Source organism: Vicia villosa, linkage group LG5 (assembly GCF_029867415.1).
Source record: "Vicia villosa cultivar HV-30 ecotype Madison, WI linkage group LG5, Vvil1.0, whole genome shotgun sequence".
Classification (NCBI taxonomy): domain Eukaryota; kingdom Viridiplantae; phylum Streptophyta; class Magnoliopsida; order Fabales; family Fabaceae; genus Vicia; species Vicia villosa.
In genome coordinates this window covers 157,165,804-157,175,681 of record NC_081184.1, presented here as the reverse complement: position 1 = coordinate 157,175,681, position 9,878 = coordinate 157,165,804, and the positions used below count along the sequence as shown (strand labels likewise).

General features: G+C 39.8%; 1 non-coding gene across 1 annotated transcript; it reads right to left on the bottom strand.

Moving 5' to 3' along the window:
* Window positions 1–1,078: 1,078 nt before the first annotated feature.
* LOC131608357 (small nucleolar RNA R71) lies at window positions 1,079–1,185 on the bottom strand. Its single transcript, XR_009285622.1, has one exon. It is a non-coding gene; the product is annotated as a small nucleolar RNA R71 (small nucleolar RNA).
* Window positions 1,186–9,878: the final 8,693 nt, after the last annotated feature.

The window sequence follows — 9,878 nt, the reverse complement described above, 5'->3', positions numbered from 1 at the left end:
CTTCATAAAACGGGCATTTTATTAATTACGTTGTTTCCAAAAAGCTTTTCTAAAATCTAATGGGATGGCGAAAGCGTACATTAGGATTAGGACAGTAATCTAAATCAATAGAGCGAAAGTTTGAGACGAGGATTTTTAATCAATTGAATTAGTGAAGATTTTTAATTAAATTATGTAAAAGCCAATGGACCTTCGGATCGCCTTAAGTTAAACGAAATACATACTGATATCTGTCTTTTATTATATTCTTAATTTTTCACTCACTTTCCCTTAGAAACAATCAAAATTTTAGTAGCCCTAGCTTTACATAGTAACCTTAGATAACGGTAGATCGATTCATAGTCCCTGTGGATTCGATATCTTTTAAAACTACACGACACGACTGTGCACTTGCAGTTATCAGATTTATAGACACGTAAAGTCGCGATCAAGTTTTTGGCGCCGTTGCCGGGGACTATTTAAGTCGATATCGTAACTCACTGTTACACCGTAGAGACTAGGACAATTCTTCCCTTTCTTTCTGAACGATTGTATGCCAAATACTCGTTCACAAGGAGGAGATTTAATACAACGAATTAACGAGATCGAACGTTTCATTAACGTCAAACGTCGAGCTCGCAATCTTCCCGAAGTAGCAGAAATTCCGATTAATCAGGAATTGATTTTTACTGATCAAATTAATCAAATCACCCCGAAGTTAGAGATGGCTGCTATTCGTCCTCTTAGAGACTATGCCGCTTCTTCGCGCGCTGAACCGCATTCAAGTATCGCACCACCTGCGATTGAGGCAAACAATTTTGAACTGAAACCTTCGCTAGTCCAAGCTGTTCAACAGAATCAATTCTCTGGAAGCCCTGTAGACGACCCCAATCTCCATTTATCCGTGTTCGTGCAATACGCCGACACTATCAAAGCCAACAACGTTAGTTCCGAAGCTATTCGATTACGCCTTTTTCCTTTCTCCTTGAGAGATAGAGCTAGAGCGTGGCTTCAATCCCTGCCTTCCAATTCCATAACTACGTGGGACGAATTGAAGAGAGTATTCTTAGCGAGATACTTTCCGCCTAGCAAAACTGCTATGCTTAGAGGTCAAATCAACGGATTTACCCAGAAAGATAACGAATCACTCTTCGAAGCTTGGGAACGTTACAAGGACATGCTTAGAATATGCCCCCATCATGGACTCGAACCATGGCTGATCATCCATACTTTCTATGGTGGTCTCTTATATAACACTAAAATGACTATAGATGCCGCTGCTGGCGGAGCATTAATGGACAAACCCCATGATGAAGCATACAAACTCATAGAGAACATGGCACAAAACCATTACCAATGGGGTGGAGAACGGGCCGCTCTAGAGAAAGCCCAAACCAAAGGAGGAATGTACGAAATAAGTGGTATAGACCGCGTTAACGCTAAAGTAGACGCTTTAACTCAAAAGATCGAGAACTTAACCATCACTCCTTCAGCCACCGCTGCCGCTGTAACACCTAACTGCGAGATCTGTGGATTGACTGGACATGTAGTTGCTAAATGTCAACTCTTGACTGGAATCCCATCTGATCAAGTAAACTATGCTCAAGGAAACCCTTATTCTAGCACGTACAACCCTGGATGGAAAAACCATCCGAATTTTTCTTATAAGAACAACAATGCGTTGTACGCGCCTGGACAAGCACCTGCTGTACCACCTGGCTACCAAAAAGCGCCTGTAGCTGCTCAAAACACCCCTAGGAAGTCAAATCTAGAAATCATGATGGAGAACTTTATAGCTTCCCAACAACAAACCAATAAAGACTTCCTGAATCAAAACATCCACAATAGCGAGCAACTAAAACAACTATCGAACAAAGTAGATGCTTTAGCTACACATAACAAAATGTTAGAAACTCAAATCTCACAAGTAGCTCAACAACAAGCACCTACTGCTGCCCCTGCTGGCACGTTTCCTGCTCAACCTCAACCCAATCCTAAAGGACATGCGAACGCGATAACACTACGAAGTGGAACGAATTACGATGGACCCATAGATCCTAGAACTCAAAACGTACCCATGTCACAACAAGAGCCAAAGGAAACCCAAAAGAAAACAACTGACGAACAAACTACTAAGACTGATGAGAACAATAACGAAGTGGAACCTGAAAAAGAGAAACCTTATGTTCCACCACCGCCTTATAAGCCACCAATTCCTTACCCTCAGAGATTAGCTAAATCAAAAACCGAAGCGCAATTTAAAAGATTTGTAGAACTTCTGAAGCAATTAAACATAACCATACCATTCACAGAAGCCATAACTGAGATGCCTTCATACGCTAAGTTCTTAAAAGAAATCTTATCAAACAAAAAGAAACTCGAGGATAACGAAACTATAACGCTTACCGCTGAATGTAGCGCTATCATCCAAAATAACATGCCTCCAAAACTGAAAGACCCTGGTAGTTTCTCTATACCCTGCGTAATAGGAAAAACCATCATAGAGAAAGCCTTGTGCGACTTAGGAGCTAGTGTTAGTTTGATGCCTCTTTCGACCTGTAAGAAACTCAATCTAGGTGAGCTTAAAGCAACGAGAATGTCTCTTCAACTAGCTGACCGTTCAGTTAAATACCCTGTAGGAATGTTAGAAAATATCCCTGTTCGTGTAGGTCAATTCTACATCCCAACTGAATTTATCATTATGGATATCCAGGAAGATTCTAACATCCCGATCATATTAGGAAGACCATTTTTAGCAACCGATGGTGCAATTATAGATGTAAAGCGAGGAAAGCTTACTTTTGAAGTAGGAGAAGAGAAAATAGAATTTATCCTTTCCCAATTCCTAAAAGCACCTTCTATAATTGACACATGCTGTTCTGCTGACATAATCGACGAGTGTGTCAAAGAAATAAAATCCGAACCAAATAAGGAAACCGAGATCCTAAGAATTCCTATGCCGCCAATTCTTGAAGATGACAACTGGCGTGAGGAATATCAAGATAACCACCTGAGTGAATGCTTAGCTTTAAACCCCGATCCTATACCTGGACCTAAGAAGCCTGCTATAGAGCTGAAAACACTTCCTACCGATCTTAGATACGAATTTCTAGACGAAGAACTAAACCGACCAGTTATAGTGAACGCCAACTTAGGACGAACCGAGACTGAAAAATTACTTAATGTCCTAAGAAAATACCCTACCGCTTTAGGATACAACATATCAGATCTGAAAGGTATAAGCCCTTCTCTGTGTATGCACCGCATTATGCTCGAAGACGATAGTAAAACCTCTAGGGAACATCAAAGGCGAATAAATCCTATTATGAGCGATGTGGTTAAAAAGGAAATCCAAAAACTGCTAGAAGCTGGAATAATATATCCTATATCCGATAGTAAATGGGTTAGTCCTGTTCACGTCGTACCAAAGAAAGGAGGAGTCACTGTAATCACTAATGCCAAAGGAGAATCTGTAGCACAGCGTACCCAAACTGGATGGAGAATGTGCATTGACTATAGGAAGCTAAACAAAGCTACCCGAAAAGACCATTTTCCTTTACCTTTCATAGATCAAATGCTCGAACGCCTAGCTAAACACTCGCATTTTTGTTATCTGGATGGATACTCCGGATTTTTCCAAATTCCTATTCACCCTGACGACCAAGAGAAGACCACGTTTACCTGTCCTTATGGTACATTCGCTTATAGACGAATGCCTTTTGGACTCTGCAATGCACCCGCGACCTTCCAAAGATGCATGATGGCAATATTTGCCGACTTCCTAGATGGAATAATGGAGGTCTTTATGGACGACTTCTCTGTCTGTGGAGGAAGTTTTGAAACATGTTTAGAGAACCTCGAACTGGTACTTAAACGATGCGTAAGCGTAAACCTGGTCCTTAATTGGGAAAAATGCCATTTCATGGTTCGACAAGGAATTGTACTTGGACACATCGTATCCGATAGAGGAATCGAAGTTGATAAAGCAAAAATTGAAATTATCGAAAACCTTCAACCTCCCAAAACCGTTAGAGAAATAAGAAGTTTTCTGGGACACGCTGGTTTTTACCGACGATTCATTAAGGATTTCTCTAAAATAACCAAACCATTAACTGAACTACTAATGAAAGACGCCGAACTTATTTTCACCGATAAATGCACTGAAGCATTTCAAACGCTTAAACGAGCATTAATCTCTGCGCCAATTATGCAACCTCCCGACTGGAATGAACCTTTCGAAATAATGTGTGACGCAAGTGATTATGCTATAGGAGCCGTTCTAGGACAAAGAAAGGATAAGAAACTACATGTCATATATTATGCGAGTAGAACCCTAGACGAAGCTCAGATGAATTATGCCACGATAGAAAAAGAATTATTAGCTGTCGTATTTGCATTAGACAAATTCCGTTCTTACCTGGTAGGAGCCAAAATAATCATATACACTGACCACGCCGCCATTAGGTACCTCCTAACCAAAAAGGACGCCAAACCAAGACTTTTGAGATGGATCTTGTTACTACAAGAGTTTGACCTGGAAATTAAAGATAAAAAGGGCACTGAAAATGTCGTAGCAGATCACCTCTCTCGATTAGAAAATCTGAAACCCGAACAAGTACCAATTGACGACGATTTCCCTTATGAAAGACTCATCGCCCAATTAGAAGCAAATGAATTCGAACCGTACCGTCCAAACTCTGAAACCAACAAATTAGCAGAAATAGCTTTAGCCCGATCTGACGCACCTTGGTATGCAGATTTCGTAAACTACCTAGCTGCTGGTGTGCTTCCTCCTGATCTAAGTTACCAACAGAAGAAGAAATTCTTCCATGACCTAAAACATTACTATTGGGACGACCCACTCCTGTTCAAAAGAGGCCCCGATGGAATCTTTAGACGTTGTGTACCCGAGGAAGAGATAAGAAGCATAATAACACACTGTCATTCTGCACCGTGTGGAGGACACCATAGCACATCTAGAACCTGCGCCAAAATTCTTCAATCTGGACTCTTCTGGCCCAACCTGTGGAAAGACGTTTATTTTGCTGTACTAAGCTGTGATAGATGCCAACGAACCGGAAACATTTCAAGATGCGATGAAATGCCTCAAAAAGGCATTCTAGAAGTAGAAATATTTGACGTCTGGGGAATAGACTTCATGGGACCGTTTCCGTCGTCGTTTGGAAATCAATATATACTCGTAGCTGTCGACTACGTTTCAAAATGGATTGAAGCTATTGCTTCTCCTACAAACGATACACGAGTAGTTATCAAACTCTTCAAAAACGTCATCTTTCCTAGGTTCGGTGTGCCAAGATTGGTAATTAGTGATGGTGGTTCCCATTTCATTTCAAGAATACTTGAGAAACTCCTTCGAAAATATGGAGGGAATCATCGAATAGCCACACCATACCATCCACAAACAAGCGGTCAAGTAGAAGTATCTAACCGCGAAATAAAACAAATATTGGAGAAAACTGTTGCTATATCTAGGAAAGATTGGTCAACCAAGCTAAATGAAGCTTTATGGGCTTATAGAACAGCTTTCAAAACTCCAATAGGAACTACCCCATTCAAACTCGTTTATGGAAAATCATGCCACCTACCGGTAGAGTTAGAACATAAAGCCTATTGGGCCATTAAGAACTTAAACCTAAACTACACTGCCGCTGGTGAAAAACGACTTCTAGACATAAACGAATTAGAAGAACTTAGACAAGACGCTTACGAAAACGCCAAAATCTATAAAGAGCGAACGAAAAAATGGCACGACAAGCGTATATCTAGGAAAAAATTTAGCATAGGCGATAAAGTACTTTTATTTAATTCTAGACTAAAATTATTTCCTGGTAAGTTACGATCTAGATGGTCTGGCCCTTTCGAAATAACTAACATATTTCCAAGTGGAGCGATAGAAATCAAAGGAGAAACCGTCAAACCTTTTGTCGTAAATGGGCAACGTCTTAAGTATTACCATCATCTCGAATACGATGAAAACATCGAAGTTTTTAAACTTGACGAACTGCCCGCTCTTTCGAAACAATAGTTTTCTATTTTAAAAATCGTCGAGCTTACGACATAAAACAAAGCGCTTGGTGGGAGACAACCCACATTTACTTATTCTTTTACTTTATTTTTATTTTTTTTTTAAACTTTTATTTTTATTTAAATAATCTGTTCTAACTTTAATCATTTTTTTTACTTTTTTCTTACATCTTATAATGATTATTATAATTATAACTGCTTTCTTATTTCGAGAAAATATTTCCTTTTTATAATTATAATTATTATTATAACTTGTTACTTAATTTTATTTCATTTATTTTATTTTATTTTATTTTATTTAATTTTATTTTTAAAATTAACACTAGCCTAGTTCTAACTTAATCTTAATATTTTCAACTTCTAGGTTTTTCATTTAACTACTAACTACGATGCAAGAAGTTGATAATATGGAAGTTGTGTTCTAATGCTATAGGAATGAGAGTACCTTTGCTTAGATTGACACCTCTTGGCTCCCACAATTCTATGGATATTCACTTCTGCTTTAACCGAGGTATCATCGGTAACCTTGGACCTGATCAGTTTGATTTACTCATTGATAACAAAATATTGGATCAGTTCACCTTACCGAGTCCTAGGACGAGTGTGCACAATCCTGCCAACTGGCTTTTCTTTGATCAGATTCCTGAAAGAGAACCCTCACCTGAAACCCCTCAAGCCTATGAACATTTCGATGAGGAAATGCATGTATCGGAATCTGAGCCTGACACTCCTCCTGGTTACTATGAACCTAATCCTGAAGATGAACCCATTCCTGATTACGAACCTCTTCCTGTTGAAGAACCTATATCTGAGTATGAGCCTGAAACTCGTTCTGAAGATTCTGTTGATGATTACACTGTTGATATGACCGATGTCGAGCTCGAGCAACAACAACCTGCTACATCCACCGCATCGGTGAATCAAAGAATGCCTAATCTGAATACGCACGAGCAAGCCATCACTGCACTACAACAAGATGTCCAACATGTGCGCAACGAGCTTCACACTTTGCAAATGCAGTTCTTCGATTTTATCGACACCGTAAATGCTCAGTTCGACGAAGTTTTCAAACACATTCAGTCTAATGAGCATAACAATAGACGTGGCTAGATGTTACCCTGTAGATTATTAGATTTTATTTCTAGTTTTAGCAATTTTTATTCATAAGTTTAGATTTTCATTTTTCTGCATTTTACATTCTGCTTATGTTAACACTCAGTACCGGTTTAATTTTAAATGCAATATTCTTTTGATTACTGCTACTGTGTTATATTACACTACTATTGACTGCTATATATTTGCCTGTTTATCACTTTTTGCTGTTAATAGTATTAAAATTCGACACTGCTCTGAACTGATGGACAATTTATGGCATCTGTCAGCACTGTCTGGTCCCTTGCACGCGTGAACCACTTGCCTACAACAGGAGACGCACGTCTCCATCTGTGTGGGACCAGCAGGAATCTTTCTGAGGACAGGAGACGCACGTCTCCATGCTTTGTCCCCTTGCAGACTGACTGCCTGAGACACGCGTCTCCCAAGGGCAGCAGTCTGCATTGTTGACCACGCTGCAGCACCACCATAACTCCCATTTTGAATTTTGAATTTGAATTTCAAAATTCATCTTCTAATCTTCTTCATTCTTCCCCTTATTTATTCCATTTAAACTCCATAAACCTCATTCATCCTCCATCATTCACCTCTTAATTCTTCATCATTTCCTAACCTTCTATTCCATTCAAACTTCAAACACCACCATTAATCCATTTTAATTCTCCATTAACCACACCATTTTCAAACCTCACTATAAAACCACACCACCACCACTCTTCTTCTTCACAACCTTCATACCATTCTCTATTCTTCTACACTCCATTTCTATTTTTTTCATTTTCATACTCACCATGCCTCCACGTTCGTTAATCCGTAGTGAGCGTCCCGAGAGACCACCTCCCGACCTTTCAAATATTATCTTCCGAGATGACGACAATGATGCTCAACGAACAAAATACGTCGCTTTCTACGAATGTTCGGTTGTTCCCACAAAATTTGTGAACACCGAGTGTCTGGAAACTCTGGGTCTCATTGATGGTGTTACCCGTTTGCTCACAAAATCTAGCCTCCACCATCTTTGTACCGAACCCGTACCTACTTATGAGCCGCTCGTCTTAGAATTTTTGAGTTCTTTCAACTACGACACTCCCTCTAATCAACCACTCTCAACCGGTAGCATCCAATTTCGGATGTTCAACCATGAATATACTCTAGATCAAGATGTCGTAGCTTCATATTTGCATTTTAATCATGCACCAAATGCTCACCGCTTAATCTTTCAAGAACTCAATGGTCGATCTTGGGAGGATCTCGCTTTTGAATTTTGGTTCAATCTCACTGGAGAAATTCCTACCGGTTGGAGAGCTCTCCATGCTTCTCACATTCAAAACCCCGCTATACGTTATTTTCAACGTGTTTTGGGGCATACTATTTTTGCGAGATCTAACAACCACAAGGTAAACCAAAATGAATTATTTTTCCTTTACTGTGCGCTTAACAATATCTGTTTCAACGCCGCACCGTTCATGTTCCAACACATCCAAGGTTTAGTCAACGCCCCCGCTACAAACCCATTCTTGCTTGGCGGAATTATTACTTCCTTGGCCTGTGCTTTAGGTCTTGGTGACGAGCTCCTCTCACTCTCACATCTCATGAAGCCTGCTCAGTCACTCGGTCTCACCTACTGCCGTGACTCCCACTTGGTTTCACCCCGCCATGACGGCCGTTACACTTTGGTCGTCAACAAAGTTCTTATTCCTTATGTCATCCTTCCATGCCCTGAAAGAATCAACATCCGTTATGTTCAACGTTGGAGGCTTATTGAAGACAACCCTCAAGATAACCAACAAAGAACATCCTAATGAACCTATGGATGCAAATGAAGAAGAACTCAACCAAGGGCAAGCTGATGTCAACCAACCTCCTCCAAACAACCCTCCGCCTATCACTCTTGAAGCCATGTATGCTGCTATTCAACGCCAAGATCAACTCGTTCAAGCTATGCAGACAAACCAAACTGAAACAATTAGGCTCATCCGAGAGATGCAACAGGAGCACCGTGACTATGCTATTAGGAACGAAAGTCAATACACTGAAATTGCTACATATTTGCATGATCTTGACATTCGTGTGAATGACTCTCCTCCTGATAGACGTCGCCGTGTTCGTACAAGAGGCGCAAGCAGTTCTCGAAACCGCAACAATGAGGAGTAGTTCTTATGCACTGAGGACATTGCATCATCTAAGTCTGGGGGAGTCGTATTATTTCTATTTCCTTTAGTTTTATTTTTCCCTTCAGTTATTTCCCTTCCTTGTAATGTTTTTCTAATTCAATAAAAGAATTTTTATGGAATTTAAGTCTTATATGTATAATTCCGTAGTTATTTCAATTTCTTCCATTTTCTTGAGCCATAACAAAAATTTTGCTCCTAAACGATAAACGCAAACCCCACACGTTCGAGAAATACGAAGCTACTCAAACACCCAACGCATTGAAACTGAATATAGTCAATATCCTTATTGTCCCAACACTCTAAAACCCCCGAGTATGCGTAACCGATTTGAATACCCGTTATACCAAAACCATCGACTTTAAGTTTTGAAATAACCCTTAGTAGTTTATTCTAGCAGTCGGCACCGTCTTAGATACAAACTACGCAGAGAGTCGATGAATATAAGTGTATGATCCTCATAATAATAATTATGTGCTTAACCATAATAAGAAATGTGCCTACTAAGTAAGGTGATCCTCACAAGATCATTTAACCTAACGGTCGCAAATCTCAAATACAAAGAATTTA